The following is a 20,192-nucleotide window of genomic DNA, read 5'->3' on the forward strand; positions in this document are numbered from 1 at the left end:
TGGAGTAAATGAAGAGTAACCATGTGTGTGAGTGTGTGTGTGTGTGTGTGTGTGTGTATGTGAGAGAGAGAGTGAGAAAGAGAGAGAGACACGACAGACACTTGACCTTGGAGCTACATAACTTCCAGCATCTTTCCCTACCTCTCTGGCCTCTGGCCTTAGAATTACCTGTGGACTGCAAGGAGATCAAACCCGTCACTCCTAAAGGAAGTCAGTCCTGAATATTCATTGGAAGGACTGATGCTGAAGCTGAAGCTCCAATACTTTGGACACCTGAGGAGACTGACTCATTGAAAAAGACCCTGATGCTGGGAAAGATTGAAGGCAGGAGGAGAAGGGGACAACAGAGGATGAGATGGTTGGATGGCATCACTGACTCAATGGACACGGGTGTGAGCAAGCTCTAGGAGTTGGTGAAGGACAGGGAAGCCTGGAGTGCTGTAGTCCTGGGGGTCGCAAAGTCAAACATGACTGAGCGACTGAACTGAACTGATCCTGCCTTGAATCCGGGGTAGACACACAAGGGAATTAAAGGATAGGTTTGCCAATGTGTGACATATTGCAAAGAAATGTGTCAGCTGGTGAAAAGGGTTTGGTCTTCTCCCAGCAGCTTAGTGGGCCTGGCAGAACCTCGGGAATGGAGCCAGCAGCAGGTTCTGCCCATCAGGCCTGAGAACGTGGTGGGGACACTCCCAGGAAACAAGCGAGGCCTCCCATAATGAAATGTGACAGTGTTCCCACTGGTCGGAGGCCCTAGGGAGAGGACGGGAGAGTGCTGGTAGTTAGGGAAGGATTTGCATAATTACATTCACCTGAGGGGCTCCATTTACCCAACAATGGGTCCCATTGTGGTAAAGCCAGCAGCTGGCCACACTGTTAGAACAATGTGAGCTGTGGCCTTGTTCTTCCAAAACAAATGCTTGGTCTCTGAAAAATGACAATTAGCATTTGGAATGGTATATAGTTATTAATAGTACAAATCTTAGCATGGTGTGTAACAACTCCATATTATGGGGCATGTATTCATATGTGATACATGTATTACTTCATCCTATAGCTGAAGGATTATATAACACTAATAATACCATGTCTATACTTACACTGTATACAGCTTCCTAGTATATATATAAACATATTTGAGACTTATGTGTTTAAGTCCCCATGAGCACAGTGAGATGACTCTTAAAGTAGAAGTTTTCTCCTGATGTTTGCAAAAGAACGATTTATTTAAGAATTTTCCTGTGTGAGACACGTATTGTTTTAAGTTTTGGGACAGTCTCTTTAGTTCTTTGACTCAGAAAGTGTGTCGTGGATTTGAGAGATGTTAATCAGAACTTACAGGGGAGGTGCCTGATGTCCAAGGCTGTGTGCTCACCATCAGTGGAACTCTGCGGCTGGGGGCATGTTTACCCAAGACTCCAAAGAGACAGAGTGGAGATATGAAGACAGCAAATACAGTGCCAGCTCGTTTCCTGGTATTGCCCACATTTACATTAGAAAGGAAGGTGCGGGGTGGGGCGGGGGGTGGGAGGGGGGAAGGGTGGAGGGAGGAGGCTGGGTAGGTTTAGGGGTCATTCCTTTTATTATGCCCGGTAATTGTTCTGTCCCTCACATTTAGAGCTCAGGATGCATTTCTAAGGGGAAAAGGACCCCCACAAGGGTTTGCTTCCCCAGTGTGAGTGCGTGCATGCCTGCTCAGTCAAGTTCGACTTAAGACCTGCCTTAGCTAAGGACAAGTTTAAAGTATCATTTTGTAAGAAGAGCAACATCTTGAATTTCTTTTTAGTGCTCTACGAAAAAGTAGGGAAATAAGGAGGAGGCAGGCTCCCTCTTTTGAAACCCATCTGCTACTGCTGCTGCTAAGTCACTTCAGTCGTGTCCGACTCTGTGTGACCCCATAGACAGCAGCCCACCAGGCTCCCCCGTCCCTGGGATTCTCCAGGCAAGAACACTGGAGTGGGTTGCCATTTCCTTCTCCAATGCATGAAAGTGAAAAGTGAAAGTGAAGTCGCTCAGTCGTATCCGACTCTTAGCAACCCCATGGATTGCAGCCTACCAGGCTCCTCCATCCATGGGATTTTCCAGGCAAGAGTACTGGAGTGGGGTGCCATTGCCTTCTCCGTTGAAACCCATCTACACTCAGCTTAATGCAAAAGGCAGGTATTAGCTTTAGCAATTTCCTCCTGATTTGCTGATCAGATACAGAAGCAAGAAGCTAACAAGATCCCAAAGCCAGGAGTAGGTCCAAGTGGCCTTGGTTCTGCCCCTGTCTTTCAGAGATGGCATCCTGATGAATGACAAACACATGACAAAGATGCTTTTTATCCTCCTTCCACAACAGACACTGGAATTCAAGTGAAGATACCTTGCTGCCAGGGAGAATGCTCCTTCCCAGGGAGATGATGGGAATGCAAACTGGCAGGCTGCATGGTGGGGGCATGTACAGGAAACCTCAGGAGGGCCCATCTCTCAGGCTACCTCTAGGTCTCATGACCCAGCAGGCTGAGCTGTCTAAAATACACAAAAAAAGTTTTAGAAACTTTTTTAGCTTTCTAAAAAACACACTTCCTTGAAACACTCCTGGTCCCCATAGTCTATGGTGTGTGTTCCTGCTCAATTGTGTCTGACTCTTCGCGACTCCATGGACTGTGGCCCACCAGGTTCCTCTGGATTTTCCAGGCAAGAATACTAGAATGAGTTGCTGTTTCCTCCTACAGGGGATCTTCCCCACCCAGGGACTGAATGTGTGTCTCCTGCATTGGTAGGCGGAGTCTTTACCTCGGAGCCACCCACCTAGGAAGCCCCTGTCTATGGCAGTGGTCCCTAAACCTGGTGGTGTATCAGGGCCATCTGGGCACAACCCCACCCCCAAACCTTCAGAAACAGAATTTTCGGGGGCAGACAGACATAGAAAGGAAATCTTTATTTACACTTTACTTTTATTTTAGCTTTGAAAGAACTCAAGCTTCCATGATATATGTTTCCATGGAAATTTCATTTTCCTCCTACATGTGTCTGAGGATTCCTACGTTAAAGGGAAGGAGATTCAGAGATTTTCCTTGTTTTTTCTTTTACCTATTATCCCAGCTTTTTCCTTTTTTAAAAAAATATTTATGTGTGTGTGTATATATATATATACACACACACACATATATTTCAGTGGAATATAATTGCTTTAAATGTTAATTTCTGAAGTACAATGAAGTGAATCAACTATATGTATACTTTTTCCTTGATCAGTTTGGTGGTCTCCCTATCCTGTATTTGTTTCAAAAGATCACCCACTCCCTGCTTTCCCCAGGGTTATCACCACCACTAGGCGGACACTAATTAGTGGATAATAAAGCTTAACTAATGAGTGGGGAGGGCTTCCCTGGTGACTCCAACTGTAAAGAATCTACCTGCAATGCAAAAGACCCGGGTTCAATCCGAGTTGGGAAGATCCCCTGGAGAAGTGAATGGCAACCCACTCCCGTATTCTTGCCTGAGAAAATCCATGGACAGAGGGGCCTGGTGGGCTACAGTCCATAGGGCTGCAAAGGAGTCAGACATGGCTTAGTAACTAAAAAACAACAAAAGCTAAATGGGGAAGACTAAAGGTAGAACAGGAAACAAGGCAATATTCACTATCAGGCACCACTGCTGCTAGGACTTGGCCTTTTCCACCATTAGAGGAGTAACAGGATGTCACTGCCATCTTTTGGAGAAGGAGATGGCAGCCTGCTCCAGGGCTCTTGCCTGGACTTTATGCCCTGACCTTACCTGCTCCCTGCCCCCAGAGTGCCCTCTTCCCATCTTCTCTCCTTCCCTCTCCCCCACTTTCAGGTTCCTTCCTGCTGTCAAATGAATGTTTGTATTCCCTCCAAATTCATGTGTTGAAGCCCTAACCTCCAAATGTGGGGAATATCTATTTGGAGGTGGGGGCCTTGGGAGGTGATTAGATTTAGATGAGGTCATGAGGATGGAGCCCCAAGATAAGATTAGTGACCTTGTAAGGAGAGAAGAGACCAGAGTTCTCCATGTGGGAACACAGCAAGAAGGTGGCTGTCTACAAATCAGGGTGGGAGCCCCCACCAGGAACTGAATCCACTGGCAGTTTAGACTTTCAGCTTCCGAAACTGTGACAAATAACCTTTGTTGTTTAAGTCACCCATGTGCATGCTAAGTCACTTCAGTCGTGTCCGACTCTGTGGGACCCATGTGTGTGCGTACTAAGTCATTCTGCTGCTGCTGCTGCTAAGTCACTTCAGTCGTGTCCGACTCTGTGCGACCCCAGAGACGGCAGCCCACCAGGATGCCCCGTCCCTGGGATTCTCCAGGCAAGAACACTGGAGTGGGTTGCCATTTCCTTCTCCAATGCGTGAAAGTGAAAAGTGAAAGTGAAGTCGCTCAGTCGTGTCTGACTCTTCTCAACCCCATGGACTGCAGCCCACCAGGCTCCTCCATCCATGGGATTTTCCAGGCAAGAGTACTGGAGTGGGGTGCCATCACCTTCTCCGTCATTTCAGTCGTGTCCAATTCTGTGCGACCCTATGGACTGTAGCCTGCCAGGTTCTTCTATCCATGGGATTCTCCAGGTAAGAATACTGGAGTGGGTTGCCATTTCCTTCTCCAGGGGATCTTCCCCTCCCAGGGTTTGAATGCAAGTCTCTTATGTCTCCTGCATTGGCAGGCAGGTCTCTTACCACTAGTGCCACCTTGGAGTCTACAGGAATTTGTAAAAGATGCCCAAACCGATAGGTCACTGCCTCTCCTCTCCAGCCTTCCAGTATCATCTCCTATTTGAGGTGTTTCTCTGGGAACAATCTGGAAGATGCAAGAATTGGAGGCATCTTCCTCAAACTCTGAGAGGCTCCCCCTTTGGTTTGCAGACAAGGTTAGCCCTTTTTGCATTAGTCTTCCCCTCCACCCAAGTTCCTGGGCCTTGCACTTAAAAAGACAAGATTATTATGTTTCTATCCCAAATAACAAAGAGCAGTGCTCTCCATGGATAAATTCTTTAATTTTTCTGTACACCATCAGGTTTTTAAATTGCAAATATCTCCTTTGCTGATATCCTAAAAAGCTCTCCAGATGATTCTCCTGATCATGTCTGGGAACCAACAGCCTTCCCCTCTGTGGAAGATCCTTCTGAGAATCTTGTCTGTCTTGGGGATTCCCACTAACCCTGGAAGATTCTCACTGACTTTTGCTCCCTGAAGCTTCCTGTAACTCTGCCCCAAAGAGCTTTTCCTTTTCTCATACGGCTATACTTTGCACCAATCAGTTTGAAATCATTCATCATGTGATAGTGGGATTTGGGGGTTGTCACTTCAGACTCCCACACTTGTCTGAGAGCAACTTGAGGGCAAGTCTTGCTCATGATGGTGTTCCTGGTGTCCAATGTGCTTGGCCCAGAGTGGAGTATTGTGTGCTTACTGAATAAAATAAGAGGTGGATTGATAAGTATCTGTTGGATTAGGCAATTAACTGAGAGAGTAGCATTGACATACATACACTACCATGAGTGAAATAGAAAGCTAGTGGGAAGCTGCTGCATATCACAGGGAACTCAGCTCGGAGCTCTGTGATGACTGAGAGAGAGATGGGATGCCGGATGGGGTATGGGGGAGGCTTAAGAGGGTGGGGATATATGTATACTTAAATAGCTGATTCATGGTGTTGTACAGCAGAAACTAACACAACATTGTGAAGCAATTACACTACAATTAAAAATAATTTTTTTAAAGAAGAGGTCTCTGATGACCGTGGGCTACTGCTTATGGCTGTGCAGGCTGGGACCTGTACACAAGTGCCTGACTGATGAGGGTAGCCTGGTGGAATCTTATCCACAGTCCACTCTTCTAGCCATGGCTTCTCTATGTGTGCCTCAGCCCAGTGGATGGATGCTGTTTACTGACTGATCTACCCAGAGGTCATGTTTTTGCAGATTGTCTGCTAGAGGAAGCATCTGTGAGTTCACTTAGGGGCACTGAGTGTGCAGTCCCTGGGGCTGTGTGGCTCCCACCTCCTGACACTGGAGTCCGTGGTTGCAACCCTACTGAGTCATTTCATTCCTCTTTCTCTGTGAAGGGGGAAAACCTATCACAAAGTTAAATGAAATATTTTAGAAGGGCCATCACTGCTACGTATTTGGAAAATGTTCAGAGCCCAAGATGTTTCCACAGGCACCTCAAATTCAACATGTACAAAACGGAAGTTATCACCCTTCCTGGGCAGAACTGCCCTCCACTGTGCTTCCTTCAATGGGTATATCTGATTGCCCAAGCTAAAAAGCAATCCTGCACCACCACTCTCCAGTCCACCCACAGGCTCTGCTGCTGCTGCTGCTGCTGCTGCTTCAGTCGTGTCCGACTTTGTGTGACCCCATAGACAACAGCCCACTAGGCTCCTCTGTCCCTGGGATTCTCCAGGCAAGAATACTGGAGTGGGTTGCCATTTCCTTCTCTAATGCATGCAAGTGAAAAGTGAAAGTGAAGTCGCTCAGTCGTGCCTGACTCTTAGCGACCCCATGGACTGGAGCCTACCAGGCTCCTCCGTCCATGGGATTTGCAGGCAAGAGTACTGGAGTGGGGTGCCACTGCCTTCTCCCAAGCCCTACTGGGTCAACCTCAAAAAACAAATCTGATCCTCTTCCCTCCCTTCTTGGCCACTGGCCCACCTCAGTCCCTAATCCTCTTGACTAGATTTTGTCAATAGCTTCTTGCCATCCCCTGTTATATCTGGTCTTTCTTCACAAGTTAACCTGCCAGGTATCATTTTTAACTGTAATATTTTATCTTTGATGTACTTATTTCATATGCAAATTATAGAATCTCAAACTACTTTTTCTTTCCATTGCCAAGCCTCTTTACAACTGCTATTATCAGGATTTATTAATAGAAGATAAAACCCATTGCTCCACAACTTCCCACCACCAGGTATCTTAAATGACTAAAACCAGGATCTTATTCTCAGGCTAAGATCCCGGAATGTCCTTCCTTTACTCTCAGCCCCCACTGGATGTGTCCAGATTGTCTCGCTTGGTATACAAGTCCATTCACTTCTGTGCCAACCTACCATTCTGCCCTTTCCAGCTGCTCCATACTGTGCATTAGGCAGTTTCTTGGGGGTGCCATGTTCCATCAAACTTCCTTGGCTTTGCACATGCTGTTCCCTAAACCTGTGCCTTCCCCGCTTGTCTGTTAGTTTCTCCCTAGATGAATCTAAATCTCCTTCTGTTTCTCTGTCTTTTCTCTGTATAACAGTAAACCTCTCATTGTAGCACTTCATGTTCTCATGAAATCATTTGTTTAGTTTCTTCCACGGAACCTTGACTTCATCAAAAGTGATGTGCTATTCATTTTTCTCTCCCTAGCATTTACTGAAGTGTCTAGCATTTATTGTGTGTGAAGTAAATCTTTGTTGGATTGACAGTCTATCAACAGAGACACCAAGAGCGCTACCATGAAATATACAAGAAGAAGGAGTTATATGCATGCATATTGATTATAATTTCATAGTGATATGTATGGAACACCTCTATTCTTTGTAAAAGGCAAGGAAAAAAATAACTCTTTACATTTGTTTTTGCCTATCTGAATATAGTGAAGTGGATGAAAGAAATCCTAGATGCAATCCTGGGTTAACCTGGCAAGTGAGGTTGAAGAAAGGAGGGGAAGGGTGGTTTTTCTTTATAACTGTCACAAAGAGTGAATGTTGCTTTTGTAAAAATCAGTTAAGAAAAATAAAGTAAATGGTTGACGAATGAGTAAATAGGCTTCAGGAGACACATTTTCAGAAAAGAAGGGATATCGTGGCTGTCATGCAAATACTAAAAAGAAGAAAACAAAAATCCCCAGAACATACAGTTACAGTATTACTATTTACTCTCTTAAGGATTTTTCTCTCTCCTGAAAGAATTTCTACAGGCTTCTTTTTAAAAGGCAGTTCTTTTAAAACTCTTATGCATTTGTTAATATTGATAGATCATTAACTGCAGTGCAGGACACAGAGGTGGAGCCTAGAAGGAGAAAGTTTTAGGAGTCGGTGCCAACTGAAGATCAATCAGAAATAAAGATAAGCTCTGGCGGTATTATAATTATCAGGAGACTTATTACTTTGAAAAAATTCAAAGTTCACACAGTTTTTCTGGAGAAAGGTCACCGGGTAGCTCAGGTTGAAGAGAAAGGTGCCTGACTTCTGGGAATGGGGAATGTTCAAGGTCCAGGCTATCGGGAAAGCACTGTACCAAGAAAGCAAATATTGGACTTGCCTGGTAGTACAGTGGATAGGAATCTGCCTGCCAATGCAGGGGACACAGGTTTGATCCCTGGTCTGGGAAGATTCCACAAGCCACAGAGCAACTAAGCCCATGCACCACAACTACTGAGCCTTCGCTCTAGAGCCCATGAGCCACAGCTACCGAGGCTGAGTGCTGCAGTTACTGAAGCCCACAGGCCTAGAGCCTGTGCTCAGCAAGAAGAGAAGCCACCATAATAATAAGCCTGTGCACTGCAACTGGAGACACCCCACGGGCAGCAACAAAGACCCAGTGCAGCCAAAAATAAAATAATTTATAAGAAGCAAATACTTTTCAAGTGTCTGCAATTAGTCAGAGAGGAGACGTGGGTGGTAGTGGGCAAAGTCTAAGAAAGTTTTTTTTTTTTTTAAATAAAAGCATAAAAGTTAGATAGTTTGATAAAGGAAGTTAGATAAAATCGATCTGGCAGGCCCCATGAAAGTAGAAGCAGCAGTAAGAATGTTTCATCGTGAGAATGCTGTGGAGCTCTCTTACACTTTAGTCAACATAGAAGACAGTGAGAGCCACCAACTCATTTTAAGTATTTGATAAAAACCAAAGGCAAACCAAATACTTGACATGAATAATTTTACAAGAAATTTTCTACCAAAAGAAAGAGAATCCATAGGACTCTTGGGCTCCTACCCACAGTACTAGTACAAGAAAATCAAGTTTAAAATAAGAAGCACATACAAATGAGTCTACATACAAAACAGAAACAGACTTATAGACACAGAAAACAACTTCTGTTTACCAAAGGGGAAAGGGAGGAGAGGAAGGATAAACTAGGAGTATGGGATTAATGGATAGAAATTACTTTACATAAAATAGATAAGCAACAGGATTTACTATATAGCACAGGAAACAATGGGCTTCCCAAGTCATGCTAGTGGTAAAGAACTCACCTGCCAGTGCAGTGGACATAGGAGACATGGGCTCAATCCCTGGATCAGGAAGATCCCCTAGAAAAGGACACTCTACTATTCTGGCCTGGAGAATCCCATGGACAGAGAAAACTGGTGGGCTATAGTCCATAGGGTAGCAAAGAGTCAGACATGACTGAAGTGACTTAGTACACATGGACAGGAAACTATTTTCAATATTTTATTACAACCTGTAATGGAAAATTATCTGAAAAGAACATGTATATATTGTGTAGTTTGCTGTACACCTGAAACTAACACAATGTTGTAAATCAACTGTACTCCAGTTAAAAAAGTAGGAACAGCCTTGAGGGTGAGAGGAAGAGAAGTCACATTGTGGGAATACACTGGGCTCCTCTGGATCAGGTAAAATAGGGGCGGCAGGCCCTTTTTCTGTAAAGGGCCAGATAGTAAATATTTTAGACTTTCTGAGCCAAAAGAAAATTTCAGAATCTTTATGACAAGAATGAATAATTTCCCGCCACATTTTTTATAGACCAAATTCAAAACTATTTATGGACAGTGAAATCTGAATTTCATATTATTTTAATGCCCTATAAAATAGTATTTTTTTTTTTTTAAGCTTTTAAGAAAGTGTAGTTATTCTTAATTGGAGGATACTTGCTTTACAATGTTGTGTTGGTTTCTGCCATGCATCAGCAAGAATCAGCCATAGGTATATACATGTCCCCTCCCTCTTGATCTTCCCTTCTACCTCCCACCCCTTCCCACCATTTTTTCAACCATTTGAAAAACATTCTCCGCTCATGGGTCATAAAAAATATGTGGTAGGATGACCTTGGCCTATAGTTTGATGATCCCAGACATAGAGTATTTCCAGGTCATGACAAGGATCCTTAATTGGTTAAGGACCTACCAATTCAAGCTGAGTTTGGGCATGACTTCAGAATCCTTCTCAACATGGTGGCACTGCCTGTACAACCCAGAAATGGGGAAGGGCCTGCTTGCCTGCCTGCAATGCAATGGCCATCTCCCTAGTGAATGTGCAAAGAACTGTTCAGGTATCAGCTGGATTCATCCCACCCTTTCAGGCGTGGGTGCAGTTGACTCAGTCGTCCATCCCCAGTCTCAGGATTTCAGTTATTCCCCAAGGAGCTAGCAAGCTCTTGCCAAAGAGCAATTGCTTCTCCTGCATTAGGTCAGTTTATGAATTTGCTTGCCTTTGTTTTCATTATTACTTCAACCAGAATGGGAAATTCAGCAATTATTATTTTAAAATCAAATCCACAGAATTAATAAAGATTTAGGGATATAATGATGACTTACATGGCAGCAGTAACAGCATCTGTTCAGCATTATCATTAACATCATCATAGCAACACTCCCAGACAACTGGCTTGTTTTTTCAGGCACTTTTCTTATATTAGCTTACTTAATCCTTCAGTGAAAGTGAAAAGTGTGAAGTCACTCAGTCGTATCCGACTCTTAGCGACCCCATGGACTGCAGCCTACCAGGCTCCTCCGCCCAAGGGATTTTCCAGGCAAGAGTACTGGAGTGGGGTGCCATTGCCTTCTCCGGTCCTTCAGTAGTCATTGCAAATAGGCTTTTTAAGGAACAATTCTTATCCTACTTTACAAAAAAAAAAAAAAAAATCAAAAGCAAAAGAGATAATTGCAGAGCTAGTTAGCGATAGAGCTGAATTTTGAACACAGTCAGCAACCTGGAGCTGGAGTTACTCCTCCATACGAGGTCCATCTACAAAATTTAGTTGAACCTTAGACATTTTTGTTCTTTTTAAAAAATATTTATTTAGTCAGTTATTTTTGGCTCTACTGGGTCTTCTTTGCTGCGCACGGGTTTCCTCTAGTTGAGATGTATGGTTTTCTCACTGCAGCCACTTCTCTGCTGTGGAGCCCGGGCTCTAGGGTGTATGGGCTTCAGTAGTTGTGGCCCACAGGTTTAGCTGCCCCGTGGCATGTGGGATCTTCCTGGACCAGGGACTGAATCTGTGCCTCCTGCATTGGCAGACAGATTCTTTCCCACTGAGACACCAGGGAAGTGCCCTGGCCTTTAACAACAACAACAAAAATTTTATTTGGCCGCACTGGGTCTTAATTGTGGCACACAAGATCTTCAGTTTTTGTTGTCAGGAGCTGCAGTCACTGTAAGTAGTGGCTCTAGAACTTTGCTGTGCTCACTCCATCTTCAGCAGAAAAAGGTACATGCCCTAGCCCACACTTTGCAACCCTCATTAAAGCAAGTGATGGCATGCTGGAACACAGGCTTGACCAGCATAGAAAGAGATCTTCCACCTCATTTCTGCCTTTCAGATATCACGAGTGCATCTCACTGATGGAACCTAATCATGTCAAGAACCGAGTGCTATGCCAAGCCATACTGGAAACAAAAACAAAAAACCCAGAAATGTTGCATTATATGCTAATTTTAAAAATACTTCACTAACACTGTTTATCTCAATTACTGAGTGTTTCAATAATCCCTTAAATTTTGTGCCCGAGCTGCCCTACCTAGCTGCAAGGGAGTCTTAGAAATTTAATTTTATCTTTCTATCCTCTGCTGGAGGAGGTTGGGATGGAGGCAGAAGGGCATCCTTGACAGTTAATTTCATGTGTCAACAGGGTGAGGCTACGGTGCCCACCTGTCTGGTCAAACACCAGTCTGTGGTGGTATTTTTTTAGATGGGACTAGCTTTGGGGGAGCCTGCTGGGCTGCCATCTATGGGGTCTCACAGAGTTGGACACGACTGAAGCAACTTAGCAGCAGCAGCATTTAAGCCGGAGAAGGCAATGGCACCCCACTCCAGTACTTTTGCCTGGAGAATCCCATGGACAGAGGAGCCTGGTGGGCTGCCATCTATGGGGCTGCACAGAGTCGGACACGACTGACACGACTTAGCAGCAGTAGCAGCAGCAGCATTTAAGCCTTTGACTAAAGGAGATTATCATCCATACGCTGAGAGGTCTCATCCAATCAGTTGAAAGTTCTGAGAGAAAAACTGAGGTCCCCAGAAGAGGAAGGAATTCTACTTCAATTTTGTGAGCGAATCCTTATATATATTTATCAGTTCAGTTCAGTTGCTCAGTCATGTCCGACTCTTTGGGACCCCATGGACTGCAGCACGCCAAGCCTCCCTGTCCATCACCAACTCCCTGAGTTTACTCAAACCCATGTCCATTGAGCTGGTGATGCCGTCTAATCATCTCATCCTCTGTCATCCCTTCTCCTCCTTCAATCTTTCCCAGTATCAGGGTCTCTTCAAATGAATCAGTTCTTCATATCAGGTGGCCAAAGTATTGGAGTTTCAGGTCAGCATCAGTCCTTCCAATGAACATTCAGGACTGATTTCCTTTAGGACAAACTGGTTGGATGCCCTTGCTGTCCAAGGGGCTCTCAAGAGTCTTCAACACCACAGTTCAAAAGCATCAATTCTTTGGCACTCAGCTTTCTTTGTAGTCCAACCCTTATATCCTTACATGACTACTGGAAAAACCATAGCTTTGACTAGATGGAGCTTTGTTGGCAAAATAATGTCTCTGCTTTTTAATGTGCTGTCTAGGTTGGAAATAACTTTTCTTCCAAGGGCAAGCATCTTTTAATTTCATGGCTGCAGTTACCACCTGCACCGATTTTGGAGCCCCCTAAAAAAAGTTTTTCATGGTTTCCATTGTTTCCCCATCTGTTTGCCATAAAGTGATGGGACCAGATGCCATGTTCTTAGTTTTCTGAATGTTGAGTTTTAAGCCAACTTTTTCACTCTCCTTTTTCACTTTCATCAAGAAGCTCTTTAGTTCCTCTTCACTTTCTGCTGTAAGGGTGGTGTCATCTGCATATCTGAGGTTATTGATATTTCTCCCAGCAATCTTGATTCCAGCTTGTGCTTCCTCCAGTCCAGCATTTCTCATGATGTATTCTGCATATAAGCAGGGTGACAATATACAGCCTTGATGTACTTCTTTCCCGATTTGGAACCAGTCTGTTGTTCCATATCCAGTTCTACTGTTGCTTCCTGACCTGCATACAGGTTTCTCAGGAGGCAGGTCAGGTGGTCTGGTATTCCCATCTCTTTCAGAATTTTCCACACAGTTTGTTTGTTGTGATCCACACAGTCAAAGGCTTTGGCATAGTCAATAAAGCAGAAGTAGTTGTTTTTTCTGGAACTCTCTTGCTTTTTTGATGATCCAGTGGATGTTGGCAATTTTATCTCTGGTTCCTCTGCCCTTTCTAAATCCAGCTTGAACATCTGGAAGTTCATGGTTCACATACTGTTGAAGCCAAGCTTGGAGAATTTTGAGCATTGCTTTGCTAGCCTGTGAAATGTGTGCAATTGTGTGGTAGTTTGAGCATTCTTTGGCATTGTCTTTCTTTGGGATTGGAATGAAAACTGACCTTTTCCAGTCCTGTGGCCACTGCTGAGTTTTCCAGATTTGCTGGCATATTGAGTGCAGCACTTTCATAGCATCATCTTTTAGGATTTGAAATAGCTCAACTGGAATTCCACCACCTCCACTAGCTTTGTTTGTAGTAATGCTTTCTAAGGCCCACTTGACTTCACATTCCAGGATGTCTGGCTCTAGGTGAGTAATCACACCATTATGGATATCTGGGTCATTAAGGTCTTTTCTATATAGTTCTTTTGTGTATTTTTGCCACCTTTTCTTAATATCTTCTGCTTCTGTTAGGTCCATACTATTTCTGTTCTTTATCGTGCCCATCTTTGCCAAAAATTTTCCTTGGTATCTCAAAATTTCTTCAAGACACCTTTAGTCTTTCCCATTCTATTGTTTTCCTCTATTTCTTTGCACTGATCACTAAGGAAGGCTTTGTTATCTCTCCTTGCTATTCTTTGGAACTCTGCATTCAAATGGGTATAGCTTTTTCTCCTTTGCCTTTCACTTCTCTTCTTTTTACAGCCATTTGTAAGGCCTCCTCAGACAAACATTTTGCCTTTTTGTGTTTCTTTTTGTTGGGGATGGTCTTGATCAATGTCACAAACCTCCATCCATAGTTCTTCAGGCACTCTGTCTATCAGATCTAATCCCTTGGATCTATTTGTCAATTCTACTATATAAGCATAACGGGTTTGATTCAGGTCATACCTGAATGGTTTAGTGGTTTTCCCTACTTTCTGCAATTTAATTCTGAATTTGGCAATAAGGAGTTCATTATCTGAGCCACAGTCAGCTCCCAGTTTTGTTTTTGCTGACTGTATAGAGCTTCTCCATCTTTGGCTGCAAAGAATATAATCAGTCTGAGTTTGGTGTTGACCATCTGGTGATGTCCATGTGTAGAGTCTTCTCTTGTGTTGTTGGAAGAGGGTGTTTGCTATGACCAGTGTGTTCTCTTGATAAAACTCTATTAGCCTTTGCCCTGCTTCTTTCTGTATTCCAAGGCCAAATTTGCCTGTTACTCCAGGTGTTTCCTGACTTCCTACTTTTGCATTCCAGTCCCCTATAAAGAAAAGGACATCTTTTTTGGGTGTTAGTTCTAGAAGGTCTTGTAGGTCTTCATAGAACTGTTCAACCTCAGCTTCTTCTGCATTACTGGTCAGGGCATAGACTTAGATTAGTGTGATATTGAATGGTTTGCATTCAAGTATTGCATTTCGGACTCTTTTGTTGGCTATGATGGCTACTCCATTTTTTCTAAGGGATTCTTGCCTACAATAGTAGATATAATGGTCATCTGAGTTAACACCCATTTCAGTCCATTTTAGTTTGCTGATTCCTAAAATGTCGACATTCACTCTTGCCATCTCCAGTTTGACCAATTCCAATTTGCCTTAATCATGGACCTAACATTCCAGGTTCCTATGCAGTATTGCTCTTTATAGTATTGAACCTTGCTTCTATCACCAGTCACATCCACAACTGGGTGCTGTTTTTGCTTTGGCTCCATCTCTTCGTTCTTTCTGGAGTTATTTCTCCACTGATCTCCAGCAGTATATTGGGCACCTACCAACCTGGGGAGTTCATCTCTCAGTGTTTATCTTTTTGCCTTTTCATACTGTTCATGGGGTTCTCAAGGCAAGAATCCTGAAGTAGTTTGCCTTTCCCTTCTCCAGTGGACCATGTTTTGTCAGAATTCTCCACCATGACCCCTCCATCTTGGGTGGCCCTACATGGCATGGCTCATAATTTCATTGAGTTAGACAAGGCTGTGGTCCATGTGATCAGATTATATATATATTTATAATATAATATAAAACACATTTATGTACATATACATATGCAACAGTGATTAATCTAGATATTTCAACCAGGAAAGGACATGATATAGGGAGTTGGGTTCTTTCAACTGTTTCTGGAATGGCAAAAGAAGCAGACTTACACCACAATATTATAAAGTAATTAGCCTCCAATTAAAACAAATGAATTAGTTTAAAAAAACGAGAGAGAGAAAGAAAGAGACTTACATATATGTACAACACTCCTAGTGATCCTCTTAGTTCTGTTTCTCTGGAGAACCATGGCTAGCACACTGGGAGGAGGTGGGAAGGGGAGGCAGAGAGCAGGTTCACTAACTCTACCACTACTGAAGTTTTAGTTGTACTGGATTGTAGTTTCACTGTAGAGGTAGGAAAAGAGAGGAGGAGGAGATTGTATTGATTCTAGTTTCCCAGCCTGGGTGACCAGCTGATAGCCCTGACCATGATAAGGAAGACAGATTCAGCCCCAGATAACCCCATAAGAAAACATAGCACATGCTTATCCTTGGAAGACACAGTTTAATATATTCTACATGCAGCCTTGTCCCAGTGCATGAGACCCTCTGCATGCATGACACAGGTGACCTGGAACAGGTAATTGGCTGTTTGTTCACTCATTCATTCAGTTTCTCATCCCTTCAATAGACTTTTGTGTCCACTAGTATCAGATACTATTCTGAGTTTTGGAGGTACATTGGTGAATGAGAGGTAAATTTGCTTCTTTCAAAATGTGTTCTTTCTAGTTTAGGAAGAGGTGTTAAAAAGTACACAAATGAACCAAGAAAACAATTCCAGAGAGTGACACATGCAGTGAGGACCATGAAACAGGGCAATGTGATGGAGTAGGGAGTGAGGTCTACCCCAGATGTGATTATCAACTTGCACACATCTGGAACCCATTTAAATGTAGGGACCAGACAGACAGCCTTAGGGTGAGGGGCAAGCTGAGCTGTTGTGTTTGGCTCCAAGCGAAAATGAAAGTAAAGAGCTCCAAAGCCATGTGATGAGTTATTACAGGGACCCCAAGCACAGTGCGAGCGCCTGTGATGCACTCCTGGATTCCTCATGCTGAAGAGGAGTAGACTGTAACCAAATGAGCTTGTGTAATGGAGATGCGAGCTGGATGGCCAGGCCGGGCCAGGGCTGAGTTTATGAACAGGAGCATGAATATCTTCCCTTTAAGACCAGAGGCTCCCTGGAGTGAGTGTGATGCCTGGGGGTAGTTATATTCCCAGCCCTAGCACAGTGGTTGGCCCACAGGGTGGATCCTCTGTAAGTATTGGTTGATGACTCAAGGAATCCCTCAGCTGAAGGGGAGGGAGTGGCTACTGCAGAACCAGGGAGCCTTAGCATTCTGCCAGATTTCTCCACACTTGGGAGCAATACTTGCCTCCCTCCATAAAACAAGTCCCGGAGACTCCCAGGTGGGACTGGCCAATTGACTGCAATTTTGTCTCCTTGATTTCAGCACTTGCTGTTCCTGGGGGGACTTGCTTTTAATGCTCTTGCCAAGTATGGGTCCAAGTTCTTTCCTTAAGTTTGTAACTTTGACAGAGCTGGGAATTCGCAGGCCTAAGGATTCTTGAAGATGCATTGCACGCTGAGGGAGTATAAAGAGAATTCAATAGAACAAGCTGTTACGTTTATGCTGTATAGTTTTCTTATCTTCCCATCCTTGCTGGTTCTGGTGCCACGTATGATGCAGAAAGGCTACTCAGTTCCAATCTAGAAAGATGCTCGTCATTTCACAGATGACATGACCCAGGTCTAGGCCCAGTTCCCCAAACAGAGATGACTAAATTTTACTTCCTTTCCACACTGAAGCTAGTACCTGCCACTAAAACAGCATTGCTGGATCTAGCAAGTAGAATACATATGCCCAGTTAAATTTGACTTTCAGAGAAATAACAGAATTTTTTAGTTTGTTTCAAATATTGCATCAGACATCCTTACAATACTTCAAATAAAAATTATTTTTGTGGTTCATGGGAAATTCAAATTTGACTGGCAGGTCCTATTTTGTTTGGCAACCCTACTTAAGACCAAGAAAGAGATTTTAACTCTGTCACCTGCCTAAGATTTTTCCATCAGATCCTTATTTTGGGTTCCAACCTTAGGTCTCCATACCACCCTCAGGGTTGAGTGGTATTTTTATAACTGTCCCAGTGTGTTCATCCTTTATCTGAGACCCTCTGCAGCAAGTGCTCTATCGCTTAATTGTGTCCAACTCTTTGAGACCCCATGGACTGTATGTAGCCCACCAGGCTCCTCTGTCTATGGGGTTTTCCAGGCAAGAATACTAGCATGTGTTGCCATTTCTTCCTCCAGGGGATCTTCCCGACCTAGGGATCAAACCAATGTTTCCTGCATCTCCTGCTCTGCAGGTAGATTCAACACCACTGAGCCACCTGGGAAGCCCCAGTATTGTGATTCTGCCCAAACAGTCATGGACCTCTGTGTGTATAGAATTGGAATCTGGGACCCTACCTAATTCCAATTCTACACATGCAGGGCTTCTTTTCTGTCTGAACGGAATCACAATATCTGAACATACAAGGTGTGTCTCATCCACAAACAGAAAGTACACATTCTGCCACAGGTTTTGTCCATCAGCAGAGGAGAACTTTGTAATTTTCACCAGCTTAGTTAACTCAATTTCCCCATGACCATGTCCTCAAAAATCCCGAGGACAGTAAAGTTTCATGGACAGTTGGTAGATATGCAGATAAAAGAAGGCTTCCATGTCTCATACTTATCAGAGGATTAAATAGTCAGCCAACCATATGACATGCCTAGAAGCTATTTTCAGCTCTGTTTTAACCTGTTGAACTCCGGAGAGCAGCTTCTGTATTTTTATCTCATGTTATGCTTCCTTTGAGGCAACAAGTACAGGGCAGTGAGGTAAAAAAAAAAAAAAAAAAGAATAACTAACAGCTTTCAAGAAAACAATCTAAAATAAGCACCTGTGTAGTGATTATAAAAATATACAGATTTCCTTTCCTTCTACTGGTAATGTCAAAGCCCACACAATTTGTGATGTGTCTGCATGTGATGCTCATCTAGCCACATGCTTCTTTTCCACTTAACCTTTTAGGTCAGATCTGTTCGGTTTTCTCCCTCCCCCACCACATGATCAGGGCAGGATTTGTTGCTTTCTTACGTTAGAAGCCAATGATAATTCTGTTTGCCCTTAATTCAAATGCAAAGGGTAATGACCATAGGTGCCATAACAAAATATGTCCAAAGATTAGCTGGAATTCCTGGTCCCGGTTCATTTACCAAGTTTAGCTTGCTAGGCCATGTTTAAAAGCACCCCTCATCACTTTGCTCAATAAGCATGAGATGGTGAGCTCTTCAGTTGATTGTTAGATCATTGGACCTGGCTTTACTCACTGCTGTCATCATCTACTCAGGGTACTGTAAAAAATCACCACAGACTGAGTGGCTTACGTAACAGAAATGTGTTTTCCCAGAGTTCAGGGAGACTGGAAGTCCAAGGTCAAGATGGTGGCGGATTGAGTTTCGACTGAGGTCTTCCTGCTTGGTGAGCAGATGGCCACCTGCCTGCTTTCTGTGTCCTCATCTGGCCTTTCCTGTGCCTGAGCCCGGGGTGTCTCCTTGCATGTCCAAATTTCTTCTTCATATGAAGACATCAGTCAGATTGGATTAGCGCACACCCTAATGGCCTCATTTTAACCTAATTCTCTCTCCCAGATGGTTCAGTTGGTAAAGAATCTGCCTGCAATGCAGGAGATGCAGGAGACAGAGGTTCGATCCCTGGGTTGGGAAGATCCCCTGGAGGAGGAAATGGCAACCTACTCCAGTATTCTTGCCTGAAAAACCCCACGGACAGAGGAGCATGATGGGCTCCAGTACAAAGTGTTGCAAAGAGTTGGACATGACTAGGTATACAGGCACTTTGAAGGTACCTCTTTATAAGCTCTCCCTCTAAATACAGCACCAGGGGTGAGGGTGAGGTTAGGACTTCAATATATGAATTTTGGGTAGACATACTTCAGCTCATAACCACTGTGTGTCCAGTAACTAATTTAGCACCTGACACATGGCAGCAATAAATGTTTGTAGAATTAATGGGAGAACTTTGAGAACATCATTGGTGAGGCATGTCACTTACAGTTTCTTGCATGGGTTAGTCCAGGGCATTCGATTTTTAAGCTTCTTCTCTATCTACACATTTTTCTGGTCACTGATTGTGGAACAGAAAGTAATCTGACCCATATGAGGTTTGTGACACCCCAATTCCATAGAGATGAGGCTGCCGGGAAGCACATCTCTCCCACTGCAGGCACCGAGCCTGTCACTTCCATGTCATATCTGGCTGCTCCCCATTAGGCTCACGATGGTGGCCGGTGTAACGAGGTTCCCCCAGCTGTCACTCCCCAGCTCTCTTCTCAGCAGATGCTTGACCTCACCCTGTGGAGGCATGCATCTCCTGCTTCTATTATTTTCTTCAAACTGGGAAGGAAAAAAAAAAATAACCCACCAAAGATCTGCTACTTCTCAGGGGAGAGTGGGCTTCTCAACAACATATCCATTGTCTGATCTGAGCTTTGCTCTACTAGTCTTTCAGGGAAAGGAAAAAAAAAAAGAGCCCCAAAACTTTGATCCCTGGGGAGGTGAAGCGGAAGTTGATCTTCACCATTAAATTTTTTTATAGATAGCAAAGTCCATGCTTCCACCTGCATCCAGAGCAGAGGCAGCTGGCAGAACAAAGCAGCAGAGAAAAATAGCTGACCAGAATCTCTTAAATTGCCCATGTACAGGTGCAGTTGTTTTTCT

This window comes from Bos indicus x Bos taurus, chromosome 9, assembly GCF_003369695.1.
Source record: "Bos indicus x Bos taurus breed Angus x Brahman F1 hybrid chromosome 9, Bos_hybrid_MaternalHap_v2.0, whole genome shotgun sequence".
Taxonomy (NCBI): Eukaryota; Metazoa; Chordata; class Mammalia; order Artiodactyla; family Bovidae; genus Bos; species Bos indicus x Bos taurus.